Here is a 27,939-nt window from a genome sequence, read left to right on the forward strand (position 1 = left end):
AGGGAAGGGTGGGTCAGAAGAAATCTCCCCTCAAAGCTCCCAAATTCTTTATCCCAAGAAAAGCCTCCTGTTTTGTGTTATTCTATGCCCTTGAAGGGCTGTTCTTGTGGGGCACCGGGCTGATAAGTCCATCTGTTGGCTGCAAATGAGAAAGCAGGCAAGACAGTGGGGGACTAGGGTTTCCACTGATGAATAAACACAGTAACTGAAGCAGCAGGGACCCCGCATCTCCAGAAGAGAAAGTAGAGAAGCCAGATCTCACCCCTCCATCTCGGCTCAGCAGTTCACACCAAGGAGCTTCCAGGGAAGAGCCCTTGAAAACGCAGGGGCTGATGTGGATGTCTCTGTAGAGCCTATTTGCTCTGGAGTCTTGGACTGATCCTCATTTGACAGTTTTTCAGGATGCCATAAGGTCAGGTATATTTTGACTTAATTTGTTGTCGTCTTGAATGTGGGAACCTTTTCCCGTCATCTAGTATGCCGGTTATGTTGATAGAACTGATTCCTTACTTATAATTATGTTCATAAACAATTGTGATTTTTTTATTTTTGGCTCTACATTTATAAATTATTCCACTATTCTATCCATTTAGTGAGTGAGGCTAATATATTTTAATATCTCCCGAAGTCTATATTTGCTTCTTTTATGAGGGTCAGGCAGAAATTACTTTCCTGTTTTTTTCTTCTTTTCTATGTAGGAATCCCTCAATAATTTATCAGCACCAAGTGTAAAAGGTCCTAAAGGTCTTTTCAATTGTATTTCTCTGAATTTCCATTGATATTTAGTTCCCATTAGATGGGATACTAATGTAGGAAAGAATGTGTAATTGTCCAAAAGACTGACTTATTTCTTAACAACTATTTCCTAAAGGCTCAACCCGGCCCAACAGTAGGGAAATGTAGTTGTCACCATCAGGATATCCTCACCATCAAAAACAAGAGTAGTTAACACTTAATGAGTGCTTTCTATGTGCCAAGCCTTGCTCTGAATGCATTAATATGTGATAGTTCACTCAATTCTTGCAACAGTCCTCTAAGGCAGGCATAATTGTTATCATTATTTTGTAGACAAGGAAAGCAAGACACAAAGTAACTTGTCCAAGGTCATATATAACTAGTGAGTCAGTAAGTGAAAGATCTGGGATTCAAAACTCAAGAAGTCTGGCTTTTAAATCTGAACTGAGTGCAATCACTTTACTATGCTACCTACTCTGTATGCAGTGGCCTCTCTCTCTCTTATATATAATTTGCTATATATATTCATATATATGGATATTTAATATTTTTTCAGGCTTTTAGAAATGTTGATAAGTTAAAAGGTCCGTACTTAAGGTATTAATTGCTGGCCTTGATTTTGTATGTGTGTCCAATTCATTTGTCCCTCTGGCTATCAGGGGCTGTGCTTTTATTTGTCAGGAGGCAGATTCAAGTAATTCAACAAGATTTAATTTTCACTTCTCATGGTTTAGCAAGATAAAAGTGAGGAGGTGCTACCTGCTGAATACATTTTATTGTTTGAGAAGTGCTTGTTTTATATCTTTGTATCCCTCTCAGTACTCAGCATATCCATTTGCAAGCCACAAGGGCCTCTTGGTTTTGAATGAATGAGTTGATGAATGAGTGGGGCAAATTCAAGATGACATTGAATACCCTGTGTTCTGTTGGTAGACCCTCTGAATTTTCTGTGTGCTCAGCCTGCCCGAGGCTCAATTTTAGTTTGGTGTGATATGCAGCATGCGTCATGGTACCCACAGTGCACAGCAGTAAATGGCTTTGTCTCTTGGCTGTGCGTGCTTAAGGGTTAAGGTGCTGGAGGATGAGTTCCCATCCACAGACCACTAGTAGTGACCTGATTCCATGGTGCCATGAAAAGCGTGGCAGATGTAGGCGAGCCTTTCCTTAGCTCTCTGCAGGTACCAGTACGCAGAATCATAATTCCCATCAGTGATGTTATATTGGCGTTGGAACTTCACATCTGTCCCAATCATGGCGGCCGTGTTAGAAAATTGTGTGATTTCAGTCCTGCAGGAGCCATCTGGGGAAGAAAAAAGGATAGGAAATGAGAAATGTGCAGTGGTGGGAAATCACCCCCATGTCCCTAGGGGGCACTTACAGAGGAAGGGCGGCACAAGGCAGAGAAGCTGGTACAAGGCGTGTCTGGGGTTCTTCTCCGCGCTGTGTCCTGTGTAGCCTACTTTGCATGCACAGTGCACTGGGGCCACCTTATCTACAACAGCCATGTGGCTGCTTCATTGCTGCCGCAATAAAAGAAAGAGGTCCTTGGGGGTGGCTGGTACCTGTGCTATCAAAAGACACAGTCAGATTTGTTTAAAGGCTAAAATCCAACAGGCCCCATTGGAGGTGGCTCTGGGCCTCCCTCCCCCCACTCAGGGCCTGTGTTTCAGCATATGGTGCCATTCCCTTATCAGCCCCAGGAGGCTTATTCCCGGAAAGCAAACAACCAGGGAGATCTTCTTTTGCTGAAAGACACCTGGTGGGTCATGATTTCGATTTCTTGAGTCCTTGTTCTTGAATTTCAGGAATCTAAGGTGAACAGAAGGGTGAGTAAGGGTGCATTTTTCCGAATGCATTGTGGCTTCTGTTGGCCATCTGATAGTTTCCGATTTGGAGACTTCCTCTTATAAGCCAGGCAGGGTGGAAGTAATTTGTTCATTTAAAATTAATAGGTTAATAGATTAATCAAGTAACCATCCCTTAGCAAATATTTATTGAGTGCCAGCTACATACAAACTTTCTGCCGAGTGCTAAGGATACAATAAAAGCAAAATCCAGCCAAAATTTCTGCCATCATGGGGTTTAAAGTTTGGTGATGGTATTTCATTTGGGGCAAGAGAAAGAGGTCCAGCCTGTCAGATAATATGTGCCAAGCTGGGCAGGGGGGAGGAGAGGGGGCTCCTGGAGTCTGCCCGTACCCAGGCGGCACTTTTTCCTAGTCAGCACAGCTGGTTGTGAGCTCACCACGGAGGAGTCCAGACTGGAATTTTCCCTGGTAACCCATGCCCCATCCCAGAGTCAGAGAGTTCCTTTTCTGCCCACCTTCCTTTACTGCCGTGCTCCCACCAAGAAATCATTCTATTTTGTTGACGATCAAAGTTTTGGAGTTCCTGACTTAGGACCGCTATCGTTCTATCCTTGAAGCAGAATCAGCTTGGCTGTGATTGCTCCCGCTGTGAGGATAACAGCATCTTTTGTGTGATGTTTTTCTTTTCATTGTGTACACAATGACTGCAGAGCCAGGAAATTTTAATTTGGGGTAAATAATAAGCTATCTTTAGGGCCAATCTTATTTTGGGAGTTGGGGTTGATGGAGGCCAAGGATCCTTTCTCTTTTACTGCCTTTCTCAATCCCTACCCCCGCCTCTGCCACTCTCTTACCTCATCTCTTTCCTTTGCTCTCTTCCAAGCCTATTTGTCCTTCTGCAAAATATTGTCATGAACCACTTTAAAGGGATTGACAGGACAATGGGCTAATAAATAAGGAGACACCCATCCCAGGATGCCTGGACTTGGGGTTATGCAGGAGAGAGCTGGGGACAGCAGTGGACCTCACAGACACACACAGAGGCATGTGGAGGTGCAGCACTGGTGGCATGGCTGGGGTGTGCCTGCGCCACAGTGGGTAGTGTGGCGTTGGTGGCCAGGGGTCCTCCAGGGGATGAGGTTTGGGACAGGGGAGCTGGTTGGGAAGATGTCTGTGTGCTGCATGGCGGCCCTGATCAGGCCCTCCCAAGACTCCTAGGAAAGGCTGTTCCTGGCATCTGGGGAACATCATACCTAAGCCATTTTACTGGGATAGGGTTCTAACTGGATGAGGAGGTCACAGACTTTTGACAGATTTTTTTCTCTGGATCTAAGTGTCCTTGTTCCAACCTGAAGAGAGAGATGAAAAGAGAATTCAGAGAAGAGAAAGAATATAGATATTTAGCTTAGATTTCATATTCAAGCAGTCATCAAATAGTTGCAGGCATGGTAGCCAGGTGCTTATCCACAAAACTGGCTTTATAAATAGCAGAAATGGGAAGTCAACTTCCCAAGGGGCCTAAGAAGCTCCTCAAAAAACCCTGCAACTCTTCTTTGTTGGTACCTAGAATTCTGCCATTGGAGATTAATCCTTTGGACTATAGAAACATAAAAATATTCCTGGAAGGATTGACACCATAAGCCTGGACTAAAAAAGGAGAATGGATTAATTTCTAATGGCAAAGCCTTGGGGCATGGAACCTAGAGAATTTTCCAGCATACCACCAAGATGCTAGAAGAGTCCATCTCTCTTTTCTCCTTTAACCCCCATCATTCATCTACTTTTGAGGTGTTTTTTGAATCTGTTTTTTCTTTCCAAGTACTTATTTCTGATCTTCCTCATTGTCCACCTCAGTTTTTGTATTAACTTTATATTTGATCTCACTGTTTTCAGTCTCAGAATCAATCTTCTTATCCATAGTGATCTTTCTAAAACATTCTCTAAGCACATTTCCTCGTATGTACCTCTGATGTCTCCCCATTTCTCATAGAACGGAATCTAAGTCCCTTAGCCTTGTTCGCAAACCCTTTCTCAGGCTACTGCCACTCCAGCCACCCCTCTGCCCGGGCTAACGCAGACAGACTCCACTCCCACGGAGTGAGCACTGCTCACCTCGAGTGCTTCTGTGCCTCCCTGACTTTGCTTAAGCTGCACTCCCTCTGCCTGCCATGTCCTTCTGCAAGCCCTCATTTGTCAAAATCATTCATCCTTTAAGTCACTTCTACTATAACTTCCACAGGGAGTCTTTCCCAGTTCTCCTGAACCAAGCTAATTTCTCTCTCCTTTGGGCAACTGTGCATTGCACTCTGACCAACATTTATCATGTCTGACTTTGGAAATTAGTGATATGAAGGTCTATGTATGTCTCCCTTTGGAAAGTACATGCCCCTCCCATTGTCGCACTGTCTTTAGGAAGGTCCATTTCTAAATGATAGATTTCCTAGGTGACTGATTTTCAAGGGGCTGCCAATGTGCTCTGTCCAAGGCACAGTTGATATGTAGCAGTCTTATCTGAATTCTGTAGGTGAAGTGCTGGACTCTGAACAGAACTTGAAAGAAAACTTTTCTGGTTGGATAATTTCTGGTGAATGAACTAAAGGACCTGGCTCCCACACTAGCAATATTTGGGTTTCACAGTCCTTATTGGGGTCCTTGGTGTTCAACAAGGTAGTGTAGTGTGATCATTTCCCCCAGGAAGTAACCTAATATGTGCAGTTTGAAAGGTTTGACCAAGATTTCATGCTCTGACACAGCAACATAAAAAAATCAAACCCAGCAGTTAATAATTAGGGATGCTTGCCTTTGGAGTTGTAAGAAAGGACAATGTTTCAAAGGAAACAATCTCAGACAATTCTAACCTGGGCCAAGGTGACATTTAGTAGGTTGGAAACTTAAGAAAGATTCTGGGCTTTTCAAAATCACAAGGCAGGAGGGTCTGTGGCCTGCCATCAGTGTTACACCTGGACATCCGGCCAGGTATCAAGCCCCAGGCATTATCTACCTACTGAAATCTGGACCTGGAAATCAGAGTTCCATGGCAGGTCTGTATTTGAATGCGGTGAGCTAATCCTGGAACCTTTCCTTTCCTGTGGAGTCTTATGTATTTACTGCCAATATCTTCTCTTACCAAAATTTCTATACATCATTTTTTGCGGGTATAGAGCAGAGATTTTACCCTAGAGGCCTGTCTCTTACTCACACTGGAGGCATCTTGAAAAAGAGCATAGTATAGGGCATGCTTAACAAATGATCAACTCAACTCCCATGGACAGCCATAGAAAAATGCTATCCTAGAATGAGTATTTTTCAATCTCTGTTTGTTCTCAGGAAAGGTGTCAAAGGACATCTTTCTTAAATAGCATTTTTATGAGAAGGATGAGGACCAGGCACTCTGAGGATCTCGGTTTAAACTATAGGGAAAGATTTCAGTTAGAAATTTTTTCGATAGGAGTATTTTATAAAAGCAGGACTTTCTTTTTTCTTTCTTTCTTTTTCCTTTAGCAGTGCTGCTCCTTGAAGGCTGCTGGCAGTGTTGGGATTCTGTAGGCAAAGACTCTGGATGAACTTTAGAGCACTTTTCTTTTGTTGAGAAAACTAGAATCAAGTTGAGAATGAGGCTATTCTCATCTAAAACAAATATTCACTCAGTGTATTGGAGATTATAAAGTCATCATAAAATTGAACACAGATGTTATACATTGAGATAGTGAGTGTTCTGTTAACAAAAATTAAATGATGTCTTTTTAGTTAGAATGAGGGGCCTATTTTCCCCCAAATGTGAATTGAGTCAGGGCTGTTGATGTCCTATTCATGGTACTGTAAGATCTAATAACATAGCTGAGCTGTGTCCGCCTTGTCGGGGTCATGAAGGTCAGCCCCCCCCTTGAGATGGTGGCCGGGCACGTGGAACACTTCCCTGGAGGAAATGTCTTTTCCCACTGTCAATCATCTCAAGGCAGACAATGAGCCGGGTTGGACTGAGCTCATTGCTGAGATGTGGAGATGCCTGCAGATGTTATTGGGGACCCTGGTCCCTACCATGTGAAACCCGCTGGGAGGTAGAGAGTCTCGTGTGGGATTTTTGGTCTCAAAATGTGCACTCCTTCCTTTTCTCAAACATTGAGCTGTGGTTTGAATGATTAGGAGAGCAGGCCGTGTCTAGGCTGACATGGAAGCCCTGGGTTGGAGCAGACAGGAGAGCAGCCTGGAGGGGGTCTTAGAAGGTGACACAAGGTGGCCTGAAGAAGAGCTCCAGTGCAGTGGAGCCCCATTGTGACACACTGTGGGATATGAAATTCCCACAAATACTTTGGGGACGTAATGGATGCTCAATATTTTACATGATGAAGACTACAGGTTATTGTAAATTGAATATTAATAAAATAGTGTCTGTATTTTATAATCCACAGACTGGTGAGGTCTGAGGACACATGGATGACATAATGAAGGACTTCCTAAAAATAAGAGACCTGAAACTCTTAAAGTGGCCTTTGAAATAACATTTGTACAATGACAACCACTATTTTAATTAACCGCCTAACTATCTTTAGCTGTCTTCAGGACTAAGAATGCTCAGTGACTAGTTAATGACTTAAATTTTAGGTGTCATAAGATCTAGAAAACAGCAACAAATCTCAAAATGCCCAATTCCAATTTATACATATCCACCCATCCGTCCATCCAACAAATATTTGTTGCCAGGCACTGTGCTCACTAGCAGGAGTGCAGAGCTTACGAAGATATTACCCTCAAGGGCCTATATCTGAGGCAGGTAGGACCCTGCATCCTTAGAGAGACACACTGTTCCTGGTTAATGACGCAATTAGGCGAGCTCCCCTCCCAGGCTCTTTCCCAGGGGATTGTTTCACCCACGGAGCCAGATCTGTTTTCCAGTGCCTTTTATCCCTATGATCCCAGGCGTGCTGCTGGCCTAGGGGTGCTCGAGTGGTTCTGGCTTCCACCCAGAGCTGCATCCTGAAAAGGGAGGGTGCGGAGGGGGTAGCGATGGAGCAGCGCATCCAGGGTGACTTGGCCGGTCCAGCATTGCCCTCCAGTGGTCAAATGCGGGAAAGTGCGGAACGGTGAATCTTGGAGTCAAGTTCTGAGACTGGTATCTGTGGATTAATGAGGGGGTTCCAGAAAGGCTCCCCCAGATGAAGGGTGGGCAAACAGGAATTGGGAGCCCTAGTTGAGAAGGGAAAGTGAGGATCAAGAGCCATCGATGACCGGGCACCTTGAGAGGTATGCACAGAGAGAACCAGGAACAGAGTCTACGTTGGTTTTCCAGTTTGGATTTTGTCGGGAGAAATAGTAACTGGATGGCGAAATGACCAGGCTACCTTGGGAAGAAATATGGTGCTGGGAGTGAGAAGAGTGCTTATCCAGAGCTGTACATACAGTTTCCTTAGGGTGACCCTTTTCAAGGTTTTAGGGAGACTCTGATCTAGAATTCTTACCTTCAGAAGGAGCTCAAATCTCCTGAAATAAAACTGGATACAGACTTCTGTGTATATGGAGCTTTTCTTTTTTCATTATATTTGCAAAGAGGTCTAGTCCATAAGTAGGTAAGTCTGTGTTCTTCCTGGGACTTAAATGGTTTCAGTCTCCTGTTTTACATGTAGGTGGTCCATTAATTTGGCTTTGGAGGGAAGTTTCTCTTAACATCAAGGTGTCTCTTCCACTCACAATTGGGTCAATGTCACTGGAAGATGTCCAGCCCAGTAGGACACTGTCCTGTCTCCCTGATCATGGATCTATGTATGAGTCAAGACTAAAGTAGCCTTGGCAGCCAATCTGCTTTTGGCAAAATCTGCAACTAGTGCAATGTTTGCTTCTTTCTTTCTGTTTCACCTTAGCATGCAGTGTCCCTCAGATACATCAGCACTCACCTTACGAGGTCATAGAAGCAGTGGAGTTTCATCCCCACCCTGAATCCTCCCCTGCTTTATTCCTTCTAGTCAACCTATGGCTTGACTTCCCGAACTTTCAACAAACTTGAATCCTCTCTGTCCCTACCCTGCTCCCCGAAAAGATAGAGAAACAAACACTGACCAGTTCAGGGGTTAGGTAACTATAGCACAATGCATAAAAGGTGGAAGTGTTCATGTAGTTGCCTGCAAAACTCAAGCAGCTGAAGCCCTTCTGCAGAAGACCTCGGTCTTCACCATATGAACACTTCAAACTGAATCAAGGCGGGAGGTCTGGGAGCAGGATAATGAGGAAGGCTGGAACCTGCACCAGAAGTTCCTGTAACTCTGTGCATGTGTGTACGGCTTACTGTGCACTGGTGTGTGGTTAAACAGAAGCTTGGTAGAGTCGAGAACTGTGTCTCTCTCCTGGGCTCCCTCATAATCCCACTGCCCTGAACGTAGTAGGCATTAGATAATAAGCATATTGCCCCAGAGCAAGTGGCTAAGAGATGATGCCTTGGAATCCAACAATCTAGAATTGCACCTCTTTTATGTGAGCTGTTCAATCTTAAGAGAGTTTCTTAGCCTTTTTGAGCCTTAGGTTCCTCATCTGTAAAACAGGGATAACAACACCCCCTGCACGCCCACACCCAGAATGTCGTGAGTACGGGAGGAGATGGTGCATGGGAGGCCCTGGACGTTGTGCCTGGCACGTGGCTAGTGCTCAGTAAACGGCGGTTGTTTATATTATGTCCATGTTGTGGGTGTGGGCAGATCTCTATCGGTGCATGATAGTTTTACAGTCAAAGCCCAGGTGAACTGCAAAATAAAATCAGCTTCATTTCAGAAAATGAAAATGTGCAGGCATGGGGTGGAACAGATTCTCTCCCCATACGCCCTTTGCCGCTCCCTTCTGGCACTGTAAGGACTTTGCCCAAGTTTCCAGGGAACAACATGCTCTTGAGCCCTGTCTAGAAGGGGAGAAGCTCTTGAATATAAATAAGCTTTCCATAGAAACGGAAGTCAGTGAGTTATCGGCAGCCGTGACCCTCCCTTCTGCTGCCAGCCTTGATGCTCATCTGACCGTCGGCATGGGTCTGTCTTCTGCTGGGGACGAGTGTGATTGCCCTCGTCTCGGGAGCCGCCAGCACAGGAGAGCCTTGCAGGCTTTGCATTCAATCATCATTGAGAGCCTATTAGGAGAACAAGGTACCATGCGGCCACTCGAAAGGCTGAGTCTGGAAATGGCTATTACAGAGGAAAATCCTTCCGCTTGGCTGACTGGGGCCAGGTCTACGGCTTGAAAGCAATTGGCACAGATGCTGAGTGAGGGGGTGCATTCATTTTGTGCTCAATAAAACAACTTTTATTCAGAGATGTGAATTGTTATCCCCCCGGGAAAGGTGAAGGTATAGAAACAGGTTGTAATTTCCTGGAGAATCTAATTCCCCTGTAGCTGGAGACAGAAAGAGAGTGAGAGAGAGAAATAGATAAAAGGGAGCTCTGTTATCCTAGGAAGTCCTAGGTAATTACCCAGCCTGAATTTCTCCTGGAGCTTTGGGCTGGTACCAGATGTGCCCAGCCCTCTGTGCACCCCTCCACAGCGCCAGCAACCAGAGTCCAGCTCCTCCCCCTGTGGCTGTTCCTCATGTCTGGGAACACATCAAAGGAGGTTTGATATTCAGAACTGCTGTGAGTCATTTTCACATGGAGCTGCGGGGAGCTGCCTGCACCACTGCATGCTGTATTCAGCCCTTTGTAAGAGCAGCTGAGCTGAACCAATCCCCCAATATGGGTGAGAGCAGATTCCTCCTGGGAGACCTGGATATGCCCCTAGACCCCTGTGCGGAATAAAATAGGTCTTTTTTATTGAGAAATAGTTATTAAAACATCCCTCAGTCTTGGCTAGGCATCTCCACTGCCCACAGAGACAGCTCTGCATGGTCGTTCGACAAGAGTGTGGCCACCTCCAACCCCTGCAGTCATTGCCAATAACATCTGAAGCCTCCCTGTTTGCTTCACTCTGAGGACAAAAACTGCCAATGAGACTCCAACCACAACCACATTTCTTCTCAACTGGAGAAGGAAATTCTGCTTGCTCCTGTTGAGTTTGGCTATTGTAAGAAAAAGGGCCCTGTGTGACACTCTTTGAGGGCTGGCAGAAGCCTGGGAAATGAAAACCACAGGATCATAGGGCTGGAATGGGCCTTGGACATCCTCCACTTCTGGTCCCTCAAATTACAGATGATGCACGAGGCACAGAGAGCCCAAGTGAATTGTCTAAGGTCACGACGCAGACAAGTGAGGATTTTTAGCACATGGAGTCATTTTCTAAGCGGAGGGAAATAGTGGCAGGGCAAATATTGCTACTACTTCTTCACTGGGGGATGTTTCAGAGGCTCAAATGTACGGGAAGGGATGGGGACCAGGAGAGCTGAGTTGCAGCTCAGTTTCTCTGTATGAAAAATGTCTATATTATTTACCTTCATCCCAGGCTTGTTAAGGGGCTTTACAAGTGGCTCTGAGAAGTCCTGGGAGCTTTGGGCTCTGGGGTTATTAAGAGAACAGTCTCTTATTAGGCCTGGAGAGGGTAGCTGCTTGCCTGGACCGAGAAACCTGTTCTCTCGGCCACAACTGAGGCCTTAAGAAGCCCCTGGGTTTAAGAGCGTGGAAGGATTAAATAAGGAATGGTCAGCCTGGGGCTGGGGCAAACAGTGAGGAGTGGGAAACTGGGTGGAATACATTAATAAAACAGAGTAATACCTGCCTGCTCTGGACCTGGTAACAATCTCCCAGGAAAAACTGCGTCCTCCGTGTGACGCCTACGCTACTGCCTGCAGTCAGCGGGGCTGGCCTCCCTATCTTGTGTGGGGTAGCGTGCAAACGGGGCTTCGCTAGCCACGCGCATTTGAATGTATCTTCGTCACGCTATGGCTCTTTAATTCTGCCAGAAAGGAAAGCATAGTTTGCTCTTTATATGCCCGGAACTCCCTTTCCCACTGGGGGTTTGTGGTGGAAGGTCAGACCACAGGCTTGTCTGGCGGTAATGGGGGTCCTGAGTAAATGAGCCCCCGGGGACTGCCGGGGAGACCAGAGAGCCGTGGCGCCTGCACGCCTGTCTGGCGGCGTCCCCCGCCGAGCGCCCGCGGGCTGGTCCTGGCGCCGCGCCCCGCGTCCCGGCGCGGCGATGCCCCGCCAGCCCAGCGGCTCGTCCCCACAGCGGTCTTCTCAACGTTCCTGCTGTTGCTACCTCGCCAGCAACAGTATCCGGGGATATAAAGGACAACCCTGCATGATGATGCCGTGAATGACTGGTTAGGTGCCTCCTGTTTAATAACCAGAGAAATATCGCCGTGCGGCGTCTCTCCATATGCTGTGGCATCTGTGTCTGGCATGTAAGGGACTCATTTTCTTCACATATCTCATTAAAGATGTAAAGCAAAATGGAGGGGCTGCCAGCCTGAGTCCCCAAGCCCGCCTGCGGCTCGCGTTTCTTACCCTCTGCTGCCATCTAGTGGCCGCTCCTCTCTCTTCTGCGTTGTCTTTTTCATGGCCCGGCTGAGCTCGGCCCCTGTGAAACAGGAGTAAGGCACATTAAAACCGCAATCATGGATCTCCTCAGACTCCTTGTTGCAAATGAGGGTTGGTCCCTGTCTCCTGACAGCCGCCTGGACCACCCTGAAAGTGCTTCCCGGAGCCTGAGAGCCCTCTTCCCCTCTGGAGAGAGATCCTCTGTCGACTTTCTCCCAAATCCGCCCACCTTCCAGACTCTAAATGCAAACCATGAAAACCTGGCACACTGGGCAATTTTTCCCAGAAGCCAAGCAGAATCCCATGTCCCCTGTCCCGGGGCAGACAGTCCCACAACCCATGCCGAAATCTCCCTTGGTATGTTGATAGATCTCCCCAGAGGTCAGGATGGAGAAAAGCTCCCTGCGGGGGGGGGGGGGGGGGGGGGGGGGAAATTCATGGGTCTTTTCAGGCCCTGCCCACCTATTTCCATACAAAGTCCTTGTAAGTGGAAGCTCGCTTTAGTCCTGGCCTCACTGATCCAATTCAGGACCCGCCTTTCTGAGGCTGACCTTGTTTGACATTTGCTCCGTTGTCTGTGCTGGCATCGGAGTGTGTTTTCAGCCTTGATTCATCAGCTGCGGGTTTGGGATAGCTGGGAAGCACTCCCAGGATGCGATACACCATGCAGCATGACAAGTCGAACTCGTTCATCACAACGTATGAGAGCCGCAAGCAAAGAGCAGGCAGGCCGTGCCAGCTGCAGGGGCTAGGCGGCAGGGTTTAGGCACGGGCTGCAGGTGTCTGTGCATCACCGTGGGCCCCCACACAAGGATGGAGACTGTACCTCTGGGCTAGGGGCTAGACACAAAAGAATGATGTTGCTTTTTGTCATTAAACCAAGCAGTTAATGTCCTCTTTAAGCCTTGGCACGTGTTCATTAATTCTATTAATTGATTCATTCTTCCATATGTACTCAGCTCTAGGATATGCAGTGAAGTAGGCACAAAACCCAGCATTGAAGAGTCTCCACCCTTAAGGATCTTGTCAGAGAAGGAGGTAAGGAGAAGCACAACAGTCAAGGCTGTATTTATTCTCCAAATGAAAAACACCTAACCTATGAAGGAAAGATTCAGAAAAGGGATGGATCACTAGAGGTTACAACAGCTGGGAGCATAGCATGGAAATAGATGATTCAGACTGCTTAGGGACTTGCAGTTGATAGTGACATGCTTCCTAAGATGTGTGTCCTCCTAGGTCCCCGTACCCCAAGGACTCTGCTCCAGCTGTTGTCTCCTTGACTCAGAAGACAACAGGATACAAAGGTGAATCTTTGAGGACCCCATTGATTGACCTGCAATGGATTTCTTGCCTTTCTCAATATTAGCATCCATTCATTGATAGATATGTTCATTCATTCAAGAAACCTATATTGTGCTGGCCCTGGGGTAGCAGAGGTAAGTCCAAAAATATCCTAAGTTTTCACACCAGTGTGACACTGAATTAGAGCTTCATAGAACAGAGAAGTCAAAATCACTGGAAATTTTTGTCTCCATCTTCTGTCACTTCATTTGTTAGTTGTCTGTTAATTCTTTGCTGCATTTAGAAATCAGCCTACAGGGTCCTCCCACTTTCACTCTGCAACCCCCAATCTCCTGCTGTGCTTTTGCACAATCCCTTCATTCCCTTGTCTGGGGGGGGGCGGCCTAAGCAGTCAGCAGGGATGGTCAGAGAGAACACTTTATTGGTTGTGTGGAAATAGTTTAAAAACAAGCAAACAAAAGACCTTCTGCTTTTAGTCTTTGTTAAAAGTAAAATAGAGTTGAGTTTGCAATGATGTTTAATATGCTTTGTGAGGAAGAAATTCTATTATGTCAAATGTTCAAAAGTCTGCACTGCTAAGATAAAGATATTTACATTCCGTGACCAGAGCTCAGTAAAAAGGGGCTAAGAGACCAGAGAGTTGGGGGAAAGGTTTTCTGTAATTTAAATTTACACGGGATTGGCCTCTTCTTATGTTTACTGACAAGGAACAAGAAGCTATGATATCAACTCCCCAGGAATATAACCTTTAACAGCAAAGCATTAGATCAGAAAGAGCTCAAGAAAGTATGATATTGTTCACTTAATCCTCACAATGTTTGTATAAGACTATAATTTGTTTAGTCGAGTTGCAAATAAACTCATGACCTTTTATCACTTTAACTCATTCCTTTCTTTCTCTCTCTGTGTGGTCTTTTCATTCAGTCAGAACTTTAGACCCTCCTCTTCTCCCCTCCCCTATCCTGGGGCCTACTGTATTTCTCAGCAAACCACATGAAATAGGGGCTGCCGTAGACCCACCCTGGAGCCTGGTTTCTTTGCCAGTCCTGTTGTTGGGGGTTTATATTCTGGAGACAGAGGCCACCGGGGAATGCTTGGTCCCAGATAATTTATGCATTTCTGTAGGTGCTGGGACACAGGACACAGCTGCTCGTTGGTTTAGCTGTGTCCTAGAGATGGGCTGGGTTGCCTTTGTTTTATCCACACTGCCTGGATGAACAGATGACCCTCCAAACACCATCAGCTCCTGCTCTTGGAACCAAAATGGAGCTAAAGATCAGAGTCTCCATGTCTTGGTTCCCCATCTCTTCATTTCTGAAAATGTCACCAAAAAGAGGAGACATTCTGTTGAACCTCATGGGATTGAGAGGATATTGTCACCTAAAGCCTGTTGTAGATTCGTGGGAACCTCAGCCCCTTTATCCCCGTCACGTCTTCTCTGGGGTCAAATGGGTTTAACCTCAGACTCACAAGCTGGGAACTAGGGAAGGAGATTTAGTTCTCATTGTGCACCTACTGTGTACCTTCAACTTTACAACGCCAGCTCATATACTTTCATCACCAACCAAGGGTGATATTATATTCCCATTTTATGAGCTAGAGGATCAGAGAGGTTAAACAATTTTCCTAATGTTTTATGCTAATTAGTGCCAGAGACAGAATTTGAAGCTAGGTCTAAAGTTCTGGCAATGTCTACGACCACATACAGCCAAGAGGAAGAGGCAGGCCAATTTTCCTCCTTCCTCCTCTACCCACCACTATCTTTGTGAAAAGGCACAGGAATTGTTGTGGGGTGGGCGATTCCTTAGCTGTGTCCCATGGCCCTAGAGCCACCTTCCCTGGTCTCCCCCAAGTGTCAGGAATCCACGCACTCTGGTGGGCAGCTTCAAGGTTCAGCAGGAGCCGGGGTCCCGGCTGGGGCTTCCTCCTGGGTGAGGCAGTGTGCAGACAACAGCCTAGTTGCTGCTACAGTCCTCAGCAGCTCCCTGTCACCCCCAGTGTCCTTAGGGCCAGAGCCAGCCAGCATCACTGCAGATCCTGAACTGGATCTCACTCCCGGGGACCAAACCCCGAGGAGGACAGGGCAGAGCCAGATGCCCAGACCACTGCTGCGCTTTGTCCTCTGATAGGGTGGCCCTGATTAGGAAGATGGACAGCAGGAGTGCCCTCCACCTGGGGCCCTCTTTCCTTCACTGCCCCTCAGCGGGCAGGGTGGTGCTGGCTGGCTGCAGGCTGGTCTCCCATAGCTCCTCCAAAGCAACACTTGCTGGGGTGGGAATCCCTACAGTCACAGGGGACAATGGGGTGTTGGGGAATTCCACCCTCAGTGGAGGGAGGGGATAAAGTTGGCTGAGACGCTCCAGATTCCTCAGCCTCAGCTACATTCCAGAGTCTCCATGAGGGGCCTGCCCACTGATTACAGGCTCTATTGGCTTTGGAACAAACCAGAAGAATTGCCACTAATGTTTGTGAGACAAACAGAGGCCATGGAGCTCAAACCACAGGCCGAGGCTCATCAGATAAAGCCAGGGCCAGGGCGAAACATCCGAGGGCAGGAGGTGCAGTGGGCTTGCAGCCAGAGGGCAGGTGTGAGCCCTCCGAAGGACCACGGCTGCCTAGGGAGCTGGTGGGAACTGCCTGTAGTAAGGCTGTCAGGCCCTGTCCCTGCTGGCATAGGCTCAGTGCAGTCGAGGGTTTGAAAGGATAGTAAAAGGAAGACACCTGAAGAGAATCTTTGATGGGCAAGTGTCCTATTAGGGTGGGATTTTTGGATGTGGGGTAGGACTTCTAATTGGGCTTCAGATAAACTTGGCAGTTGTTGACTGGTTCACTATGTAATAAATGGGGGCTTTCCAGGCTGAGTAGGGTCTTATAGATTTTCCAGTTTCCACCAAAAGAAAATTTAGTCATCTGCTTTGTGTTTGTGTCTTGCATGAACAATTCTCAACCCCAACACTGCCTTCTAACGGTAGGCCTTGGGCAAGACTCCATCCTTTCTGGGCCTCAATTCCTTTGTCTGTAAAAGAAAAGGGTTAAACTATATGATTGGCTGGAAAACAACTCTAGGTGCCAAGAAGGCAGAGGTTCCTACTGGATGCCTCCCTAAACCCCCGCCTCCATGCCCTGAATTTCCCTTAGGCAGCACACTGCCCTTCTGCAATTTGTTTTCTTCTGGAAGCTGCTGTAGGTGCTCAGCCTCGTTTGATTTTCCTTCTGTGCAAACGGAGGTAGAGTCACAGATACAGACTAGTGCAAAAAGGCTATCCCACCTACACCAAAAGGCTATCCCTTCCTACCCAGGAAGTAACCATATCTTTGACAAGGGATTAGACTCACCTGTCTGCTGATGCTTGTTCACAGTGTCAAAGACATGGCTACTTTGGGAGTAGCCGTATCTTTGGAAGGGAGTGACATGCCTGCCCCAAATTCTGAGCCACCAACGCCTCAGGAATAGGTCTAGGTGTGTTGAGGGTCCTTAGCCAACAGCAGCCTACTCCTCTCCTTGATGAATGTGAATGGGGGAGGGAAGAAGAGGTTCTTTAATAGAGAATTACTGGGCAACAATTTTACATTTAGTCTTCTTCCCCACATCTCAATTTTATAGATGAGGAACTTGAGGCTCGCTTCGCTTAGGTGGCTTGAGCAGGATTACACATGTTGTAAGTCGCAGAGACAGAGTCAAAAGCAGATCCTCCTGTTCTCTCTCTCATTTAAATCACTTACACTGAATTGCAGACTGCATTTGATCCATAGTGAATTGTACTAACGTTCTGCTTCTGCCACGGGCGCCAGAGGAGATAGCTTTCCTTCTTGACACTAATCTCCGAGGCTAAACTGTATCCCCCAAACTCATTTCCATTAATAACATATCAAGGATCTGTCATGCATTAATTTATCCAATGTGATCTTGAATGTAGTTCACATTTGGTACCACCTTTCAACGTTAGCGTTTTCACGCATTAAATATGCAGTGTATAAAGCCAGTCTTTATTTGTTGGTATGTTGATTTTAACCCGAACTTCTTAGTCTGACATTCTAGCAATGCTGGGACATTAACAGTTGATAACAGTTCCACATAACTACCTCTCTAACTAACAAATTCGCATTTTAACCTGCGCTTTCAGTGGCTGCACTCCACAGGGTCACTAATGGGTGGATTTCAGAAGCCACAGCAGGTTGGTGGGATAGAATTCTTTTTGTGGAGAATTTTTTTTTGAGTGTTAAATCCCACCTCATATGTCACTAACCTATGGGTCAGGCCAGTCTTGACCTAAAATGAGGAATTCTGGAAAATTTCTAATGCAAATCATACTCCGCTTTTGATGTTAGAGAAAAACCTCAGACTGGATCAGCTGAGCTGTGCCTATGGCCCTTTCATGGAACTACAGAGGAGGACCTCCCCCTCGTCTCTCCTGCTGCAGGCCCCGGGGATGCTAATGTGATCGCCATCAGAGCTCAGAAGTACGGAGCAGAATCGTCCCTTGGAGGAGGATTCCCTGTAGCATAAGAAGTTCTTACAGAATTAATCCTCAAAATCCTTTGGTGGACTCTACCAGGTTTTTCTCTGGAGTTACTAGAAGAGATGAAGGGCCCCCCAGTATGTGAAGATGTCCTTGTAGTGACAGCACATACTTCGGGCCTTGTGGCTAAGTGTGCTCCCATCCCACCAGTAAGATCACAGCGGATCCTGGGAGGCAAGAGCTTACACAGTCCCCCGAAAGTGCCCGTGTAGATTCCAAATGGAATCATGACACGCTGCCCTGGAAATGAAGTGGAACGTACCATAAACTCAGAAGCAGTGTTCGTTTTTGAGACACTCGCCAAAACTAGAGAGAATGTAGCTAAGAAAATGCAGCATTTAAGGGGGACCCGGACTCTCAGAGTCTTTGAGCAATTTTGTGGAAGTAGAAATTTGGAAGAGATCTTTGCTCCACTATTGTGTGCTGCAGCCCTGCCGCCCCCGCCTCCTGCCTGCTCGCCCCCCACGCCATTACTCCTGATTCTCTCTGATGAGCCTGTGTCGTCTGGAAAACGAGTTGCTTGGGCACCCCTGGGAACTGTGGCAGCTCTGGGCGGAACCAGGGAAGGGGCATGTCAAATGTCACTTATTTGTGGCCTTGTCTTCTGGAGGTCAGATGCAAGAACAAATTTCTCATGGGTTTCACGCTAACGCATTTCCAATTTATCTGCCGTCTGAGATTCACTTTGGCTAGACAAATACCCGGTGGGCTTCTACCTCTCCCGCTCTTTCTTGCTAATGTAAAATAAGCTCATTGGAATGAATAAAGGGAATGGTATTACTTTGGCTCAAACACTAATGAGCGCTTTCACTTTGTCATAGTGTAAATATTAAAGTTACAAGAGACAGCCCAGGGACCAACTAATTCTTTTAAAGACCCAAAGTGCCTGCATAGGGTCTAAAATTGTACACTGAGGAACTACGTCTTCATTCGGCACTGGGACTCCCAGGCTCCCTAAAAGCAAAGTCCGCAGGTGCTACCAGGGGCCAACCAGGATGGAGCGCCTCACAGACCCCTGTGATGTTCGAGCAGGAAAACTTAGCAGTCTTTTAGTCTACCCATCATTTGATGGTGGGAGACTGAGATTCAGAAAGTGCTCAGAGCTCATAATCAGCGAAGCAAGGGACCATGATTAGAATGCAAGCTGGACGCCCTCCAGTTGCATCCTTGTCTCACTCTCCCTCTTACGAGGAAAGGACAGTGATTCCTTGATTGCCAGAGCAGGATATATTTTCAGTTTTTAGGATAATTTTATTCGCCCGAAGAGCATCTTTGTCACATCTTTTCCTGGTCCTTCCTTAAGGAGTATACAATGTTTACCTACTGGTAGATTTGTTCTAGTGGGCCTGGGACAAATCTTATCAAAACATCTGCAATGATTCCATTTTGTTCTGAAATTACTGGTAAAGCATTTCTTCTGTTTTATTGGTCATTTTTAAGGGGGCAGAAACCCAGGATTAATTGCTATGACTACACGTCGTGCTCACCTTTGATTCACCCCATTCCAATCCTCAGGACCTGGCAGGAGTGCTTGGTATAAATAGGTATTGAGACTTACTGAGTTCACTTGACTTTTTTGAGGACAGTGCCAACATAACTCTGTGTTCCATTTAGATTGCTTCCACTGTTCCCCAGTGGTAGGCATCCTCTTCCTCAGGATTTAGAAACAAAGTATTATTTCAGTTTTGAATAAAAGTGGCTCAAGGAACAGATTATGTTTGTAGCTTGTGCTGTTGGACAGAAACAATAAAGAGCTTTCATTTAAGTCTGGTACAGTTTAATTCAGAAAAAAGTTAAAGGCAGTTATATTTTACATAATAAGCAGATTTTAGGAACTCCTTATTCCAGGGGTAGAGTATATGAATGTGTGTTCTAGCAAAATGTAGACAAATTTATTTGTCTAGACAACCCACTTTAAGGGAAACTAGGAATGTTTTCAGGGCAAATAACATAGTATTTAAGAGATGCTTTTTTATGAGGTCATTTTTCTCATTATAAAAGTATGTTCTTATTGAAGGAAAAATTGTGATTTATATACAATTATAAAAATAAGATGAAGAAGGAAATCATCTATGATTCGACTACCCAGAGACAACAATGATATCATTTTGGTATATTCCTTCCAGTCTATGGTCTTAAGTATATTTTCTTACATTGTTGAGCATATTGTATATTCACTTTTCTGTTAACCTTTTTTCCCATTTATATCAGATCAAGATATTTTTCCCATGTGATTCAAAACTCTTCAAAATCCAATATTAACATCATAAAGTTAATAGTAAATTTATATGACATAATGCACTTAAAGCGCTTAGAAATGTGCTAGTCGCAAATCTCCAGTAAAGGTGGATTTTGTTATTTGCATCTGTATATGAATGCAGGTGTATGAGGGTAGAAAAGAAAACTTAAAAAATTCTAAATTAGTAATATATTAATGCATTCTTGTTATAAAAATTAAAATATTGCAATTAAAATAAAAATCTCTGTTGACTGTCCTCCTTTCCCCTTATATAATTCGCCCTTCCAGAGATTACTATTATAATAATGGGGAATTCATCAATATACTTACAGTCCCTTTACTGTGTAATATTTAGGGTATATATTGTACAAGTATTTTTATTAACATAAATAGCATCAGACTCTATGTTTTGTTCTGCAACTTACTTTTTTCACTCAATAATGCATTTTGGAGATCTTTTCCTGTTCTTATGTACAGATTCACTTCATTTAACTATATGGAATGTAGACTTACCATAATGTATTATACTATTTTTTGCTATATGATTTTGTTCCTTCCAGGATTTTCTGACCCTAAATTGCTGCAATGAACTTGTACATGCTTTCTTTTACTATAAGGGCAATGTTAAGACTGAGACCTTGTAACTGCTGATTCATAGAATATATTCTTTTCCAATATTAATATTTACTCACATATACTTTTATGTTGTGATAGAAAAGATATCTTAGCCTCTCCTACTAGGGTAAAATGCTATATTAATTTCCTATTATTATATATTATATTTAAAGTAGGTAATTATATTATTTCTCTTCTAACATGAACATTTATCCTTTCACAAAATTTCATTTTGTCATAAAATTAGTATATGCTTATTAAATTAAAAATTTGGGAAATCTGAAACAGTAGAAGGAAGGCAAGTAATCAACCTATTCCTATGAGCTGAGATATTTAATACTCAATAATGATATACTTTCCTAGGGAATTAGAAACAATTACGATTTGTTAACAAGTACTTTTAAAGATCAGTTTACTGTTATGCTGCTTTGAAATTAACAAAGTAATACATGATGGCTTAAATATGCCAAGAGTTTAGATAATTTGGATTTCTGATTGAAGAATTTAGAAAGCAAAGAAATTGTGCATTTTATATGTTAGCAACAAAGACAGTATTCCACATTTTATCAAGTTTTTGTCCCTTTTTGAATAGTGCTGTTTTTATAGAGATGCAAAGTTATCATTACTTTTAAGACACTTCCAAGACCTGTAGGGCAATCATAATATTAACAAGGATAATTTTAAACTTTAAAAATATAAATTTAAAAGTTATTTATAATTCTAATCATAGTTGGATGTGGGCACGTCTAGAATTTTAATGGGTCTTCATGTTTTTATGAGAATAAAAAATCTGTTTTCAATGGAATGATAGTCTAAAACATGTGGTTAGACAGCACAAATTATGTGAGATTTAAGTAGTGTGATATAAAAATTAATAACCCATATATTCTAAGGAAAATTAGTAATTTTGTGGTTTTCACCAAACTTAAATTAAGATTTGCATAATTTTAGTTGGTAAACAACTAAATGAATTGTAAATTGTTTTTCCTCCTTCCACATGGTGGAGCCACGTTAGCTTATAATGGAAGTAACCAGCCATTCTTTGTTAGCAAGGTGTGTTCCACTCCGCGCTCAATGAGAACTTCTATAAGAGATCTTGGTTACTTTTATGCTCTTATTTTTAACAGTCACTTAGCTTTATGTTAAAAGGAATTTAGTTAACCCTGGGATCTGTGAAAATTATTTGTCCTTTAAAGGACTTGTATCTGACTCAAGAATTGCTATGTGGTCCTAGGAACTCTGAGTTTCCCTTTGCAAATGGTTTTCTCTTCTGCTCTGGTTCTTCCACTGCTGCCAGCATCACTGTGTCCTGTGGCTGGAGCCCACATCATAGACCTTGGGTGCAGGAGGCAGATGCTTGAGGAACTCTGTGTGCCTGTTGTACAGAGGCAGATGGCTGAGACTGAGCTGGGAATCATGATGTATAAGGAAGGAAGTTAAGCATCTTCACTATCAATCTTCTACTCCATGTCTCTCTCTCTCTCTCTCTCATTGTACAAGATCCTGCTTGAATCACTAGCACTGTCTGCGTAAAACAGTTCAGAATGAAGTTCTCTACATTTTAGAATTCAGAGAGCCTGAAGACATACTTCAGTCTCTTTTTGGTGTTCACCCTCACGCAGGTAAACAGAGTCTGACACAGGAAATGTGTCTTTTGTTCATCATATCCTATAAAGTTCCTTTTATGTTCACTGTCTCCACAAGGGTTCCTCATAGATCCAGATCAACATTTTCACATTTGAAAGGAAAGTTCCCTGTGTGTCCCTACTGCCCTCTCCAGGAATACCCCAAATCACAGGTCAGCTGCAGTCACAAGGTCACCAGTGAGCCCATAGGAGCATCTCTACTTTTCCTTATGCTGTTCACTGTCTTCTGAGATTTGGGACAAGGACAAGAACTTTAGGAGTTGTGCTGGATTATACTGGTCAACTAGATTAAGCAGACAACTAAGTTTCCAAGAATGCCCTTCTGTGTGTAGTTCTGCCTTAGGGTTGGCTACAAGATGAAACTGCACAAGATATGGAAGACAGAAGCAGTAGCAATTACTCGTAGGAGGTCATTGTGGTCAGATGCAGTGATAGACAGATGTAGAGGTGGTTGGTAGGTCCCATATGGTCTCTGTTTCTCTCCATTCTGCATCTAGCTGATCTTTCTGATTCTTGGCCCTGCTGACCAACAATGGCCCCAGTCCTATCACCAGATGCTTGGCTGTGGACCCACATGAGTGGCAGCTATGGAGAGCTAACCACTTTCCAACTACTTCTCCATGAGCTTCCCTTTACAGTTTGACTCTGGTGGCTGAAAGTGTATAGCTTCTTGGGTTTTCCTTCAAGCCTCAGCTTGTCCTGTCCATCCTGCTTCATGCAGACAGATTAATGACCCTTTTTCTGATCTTCTGATTCTCTCTTCTAGACCTTTACTTCTCTAGTTTCTCCCACATTTGTAAGGTCTAATTCTACAACGAATTCCTTATTCCTTTATTCTGTGTCCTTCACAGGGGTTCTGCCTCCCTGGGTGACTCCTAACTGATAGAGTTATTTGTCCTGGAAGTGATTCCAGGGACAGAACCCTAAAGATGGGGATTTGGCATTAATTCTTGGTTTTGAGGAGGCATTAATGACCCTATTGCTGTGGTAAACATGACACTAGTAGTCCCTGACACCAAGTGTCTATAGAAGGCAAGGCATTAGATTATCAGGTAGCTGCTGCCATAGAACAATGTAGTGGAAATAAAAATATAAAGACTATGGGACTTGAGGGCTGTTTCAAAGTGCTGTGGAAAATATGGAACGAAAAAAATGAGCTCAGGGCATTACAACCTCAGCTCAAGATTCAGACAAGGAACTGGAAAATCTCTGTGACTATTCTGAAAGAAACTCTTATTTCTCATAGCTGCAAGATCTGATATTTCTGAAAATCAAACCCAAAGACTAATACTATGGGTAGCTGGATTACACCACTAATTTAATTCAAGGTTTCTTACAGTTAGGGCATTGGTTGGGATAGAGTTGGGGCCCTGAAAATTGAGGTGGCAACATGTGGGTAGATTCTCATGAAGTAGAGAAACTTGAAGCCCCTCAGTCTCCTTCCCAGCAGAGGCAGCCATTCCTCCTCTGAGGAGTTAGTACCCTCTTGACTGAAGTACCTATAATGACTTGTCCTGCGGAAAAAATGACAAGACTCATCAAGAGTCGCCCTCAACTCCTTTTCATTGTTTCTATTCTTATTAATGTCACTAGACTCAAGTCCTGGCAGGATCATGGGGGCAGGAACAAAATGACAAGGTACTATAGATGCCCAAAGAATTGAAAGATTTTTCTAATTTATATTTATACTGCAAAAGTTTAGACTGCAAATTTCCCCTTTTCCTTTTCTCCTAGAGACCTACAACCATATACCATAGTCATACTGCATTGGGGAAAGGGAAATAGACTTTTGGGGGGATTTCTGGACACAGGCTCTGAAATGATACCAGTTCTGGGAGGCCCAATATGCCACTGCTGCCCCTTTTCCAGAGTATGGATTGAATGGTATTGATTGAATGGTATTGATTAGGTTGAATGATTAGTGGTATTTTGGCTCAGCTCCATCTCACAGTGTGCCCAGCTGGGCTGTGAACTCACACCATAGTTATTTCCCAAGTTCTAGGATGCTTGATTGAAAGTGACCCTCATCAAAAGGCAGAACGACTGTATTGGTTATCTGATCTGTGGAGTGAGGACAAGCAGAAGGCATTAGAACTGCCTCTGTATTCCAAAACAGTTAATCCAAAATAATACTGCACTCTGGAGAGCCTGTAGAGATTAGTGCCTTTATAAAGGACTAAAAATGGCTGGTGATTTCTACCACATCTCCATTCAACTCATCTATTCGGCCTGTACAGAAGAAAGGTGGATCTTGAAGAATGATAAAGGATTATTATAAACTTAATCAGATGGTGAATACAATTGCAGCTGCTGTTCCAGATGTGGTTTCGTTGCTGTAATAAATCAACATGTCTGACATCTGATATGTGAGTATTGATTTGGAAAATAATTTTTTCCTCTACATACCTGTTAGTAGAGCCTACCAGAAGCATTTTTCTTTCACCTGTAAGATATATCAATGTACCTTCATTGTTTCTTTTGAGGGTTATATCAAGTCTCCAACCCTGTCTTTTGTGTTTTGCAGGGAATTGGTTGCCTCACCATTCTACAACACATCATGTAGATCCACAACACTGATGGACCAGGGGAACGTGGAATAGCAACTGCATCTTTTTAAGACATATAGAGACAAGAGGGTGGGAAACAAAGCCCAGGAGAATTTAAGAGCTTGCTCCTTTAGTGAACTTTCTTGGGGTTGCACGGTCTGGGGAAAGTTGAGATATTTCATCCAAGGCGAAGGTCAAGTTGCTACATCTGGTTCCTTCTACCATTAAGAAAGAGTCCCAGCTCCTAGCATGCATCACTGGATTGTGGAGGTAACATATTAATATATCTTATTTAGGTGTTTTGTTATAGTCCAGAGATATTTACTAAGTAATCTGAAAGGCTTCCGATTTTGAATAGGGCCTAGAGAAAGAGAAGGCTTTGCAATAGGGTGCCACATAGGCTCCCCTGCCACTTTGGTCATATGACACAGCCAATGCTGTGGTGCTTAAAGTGGCTATTGAACCTTGGGCAGACCTCTTAGGGGAATGACAGAGCAGAGTTTTAGAATCTCAGAGCAAAGCCCTGCCGTACTCTGCAGATAAACTACTCTTTGTTTGAGAAACAGCTCTTGGCTTTTTACAGGGTCTTAGTAGAGACTAAGCATTTGACTATGGACCATCAAGTTACCATGTGACCCGAAATGTCCATTGGGGAGTGGGAGTTGCTTGGCCTACCAAACCATAAAGTTTGGCATGTACAGAAGTGGGAGTATATATGAGATCAGGCTTGAGCATGTCCTGATGGCACATAGAAATGACATTAGCAAGTAGTTCAGATGATCATAGCTCCTAATTCTACTACACTACCTCTTCTCAGCCTGCACCTATGGCCTCATCAACAGATTCTTATTTACAAGTGACTGAGGAAAGAATATGCCTTGTTTACAGATGGTTCTGCAAAATATGCCAGTACCACCCAAAAGTGGACATCCATAACACTACAGTCCCACTCAGGGTTGGGCCTGAAGGACAATGATGAAAAGAAATCTTCCCATATTGGGCAAAACTCCAAGCATCTGGTTTCTCATTTTATTGGGAGGGAGATATGGTTATAGTAAAGTGCCTAGAAGTTTGACTAGATGGTCAGGGACTTTGAAGAAACATACTTGGATAGCTGGTAACATAGAAATCTGGGGAAGCAGTATATATTAATAGACTGATTTTTCAGAATGTTTATACAGTGTGAAAACATTTGTGTCCCATGTGAACTCTCACCAAAAAGCAACCTCAGCAGAGGAGGACCTTAAATTTAAGTGAACAGGACGATTTGTTTTATAGATGTCAGTCAACTTCTTTTATCAGACACCCTTGTCCTTGCCCAGTGGGCTCATGAAGTAAGTGGCATGGTGAAGGGTTGTGCATGGGCTCAACAACATGGACTTCCACCAACCAAGGGCTATCAGGCTACAGCCACCGCGGAGTCTTCAACCTGTCAAGAACAGAGACTATTCTGGGAGGCTGAGGCAGGTGGATTGCTCAAGGTCAGGAGTTTGAAACCAGCCTGAGCAAGAGCAAGACCCCATCTCTACTATAAATAGAAAGCAATTAATTGACCAACTAATATATATAGAAAAAATTAGCCAGGCATGGTGGCACATGCCTGTAGTCCCAGCTACTCAGGAGGCTGAGGCAGGAGGATTGCTTGAGCCCAGGAGTTTGAGGTTGCTGTGAGCTAGGCTGATGCCACAGCACTCACTCTAGCCTGGGCAACAAAGTGAGACTCTGTTTCAAAAAAAAAAAAAAAAGAACAGAGACTATGACTGAACCCCTCATATGCTACTGGTGGCATTCACAGCAATATGCCACTCAGGTCTCCTTCAAGAGAACCTACATGGGAGAGCAGAGTTGACTGACAGCTTCACATATCATCCCTTTGCATCTTCCATGGCATTTGCATTGGGGCCTTGCAGTCCTGGGCTGTTCCAAGTCAATAATTGAGCATTGGGGTTGCTAGTGTCAGTACATTCCTGCAGGATGCAAAATTGCTCTAACAGGTGACTTTGACAAGCATACTTTGGCATTGGCTTGGTGGAAACTTTGTTAGAACAGTGTTACAGACTGAAACTTTGCCCAATCCTTACTTGCTCCTCTCTTTTTACAGGTTTCAGATCTGCATCACAGTCTGAAGTTCCTTCACTTGTTTTCCCTATATTCTCCACAGATATTTCCTTCAATAAACCTCTAATTCTGGCTTAGTATATGTATTTTTTGGAGGACTCAAACAGATACAGTTGATATCAAGAATTGTTCAAAAAACAGATAGGGTTTGGGACTGACTAAGTCACCACCCTGCTGGCCAGGGGGACCCCATCCTTGATGATATTTGAGGCATTGATAGTCCCTAGTACTAGATGAAGGTCCAACTGCCAAAGATTTCTGTGGTGGTTGTGGTAGCAGGGAGGTCTTGGTGAGAGAGAATTCCCCTGCAGGTGCAATGATTCAGGCATTTGAAAGATATGAGGCGAACAATGCCTACAAAGAGAACAGAGTCTACTGGATATTGCTAAATTGTATTAAAACCCTGAAAAGAGTTAATGACAAATGACAGCATTAAAAACAGTTAAAGTCTAAATGTGAGAGCCGGAGAATGTCTTTGATAACTAAGACATCCTTATCTCCTTCAGAGGAAGGGCAGACATAGCTGAGGAACAGATAGGATTTGATACAGTTGCAGAGCTCTGGATGCATTTACATGCTCAGCCAAGGGAAATCTGTTATGCTATGGTAACAGGGCCCTGGTTGGGAAAATCTGGAACCCTGAAACATGGGCTGGGGCTATCTGGATGGATGCCCCTGAACCCTCACAGCTTGTTGTTTGCTCTGAACCCTCACAGCTTGCAGAGGTGGCCTACCATAGTAAAAACTAGCAATTTCCTTATGTAAGAAGATGCTGCAAAGGCCTTTCCCTTGCACGGCAATCAGTGCCCCATCAGGAACTATCTCCCTTCTCTCCTGGCTTCCAGGTTGATAACTAGAGTTAAACACTGGCATAACCATGATGAGCTAGGTTCTTTTAGACCTTCCAAGGCATAAAGTTGAATGGGCCTAGTAGCACTCCATTGTAAATGGAAATAGTGTATTTGGGATTG

The 27,939-nt window shown here is 44.3% G+C and overlaps 2 long non-coding RNA genes and 1 gene segment (V, D, J or C); 1 reads left to right on the forward strand and 2 right to left on the reverse strand.

Annotated features, from left to right (window-relative positions):
* Positions 1–27,939, reverse strand: part of LOC105864674 (T cell receptor alpha chain constant-like) — a 528,183-nt gene that overhangs the window by 150,432 nt on the left and 349,812 nt on the right.
* On the reverse strand, positions 1,903–12,527 carry LOC142871492 (uncharacterized). Its single transcript, XR_012919754.1, has 3 exons — positions 12,445–12,527; positions 11,950–12,022; positions 1,903–2,035 (listed from the first exon to the last, which is right to left on the reverse strand). It is a non-coding gene; the product is annotated as an uncharacterized LOC142871492 (long non-coding RNA).
* On the forward strand, positions 12,414–27,045 carry LOC105864689 (uncharacterized). 2 transcript variants are annotated; one of them, XR_001151120.2, is made up of 4 exons: positions 12,414–13,020; positions 13,219–13,418; positions 17,614–25,120; positions 26,952–27,045. It is a non-coding gene; the product is annotated as an uncharacterized LOC105864689 (long non-coding RNA). The 2 variants fall into 2 exon arrangements; XR_012919755.1 differs by having other exon boundaries at positions 12,414–13,418.

The sequence above is a fragment of the Microcebus murinus genome, chromosome 6, assembly GCF_040939455.1.
Source record: "Microcebus murinus isolate Inina chromosome 6, M.murinus_Inina_mat1.0, whole genome shotgun sequence".
Classification (NCBI taxonomy): Eukaryota; Metazoa; Chordata; class Mammalia; order Primates; family Cheirogaleidae; genus Microcebus; species Microcebus murinus.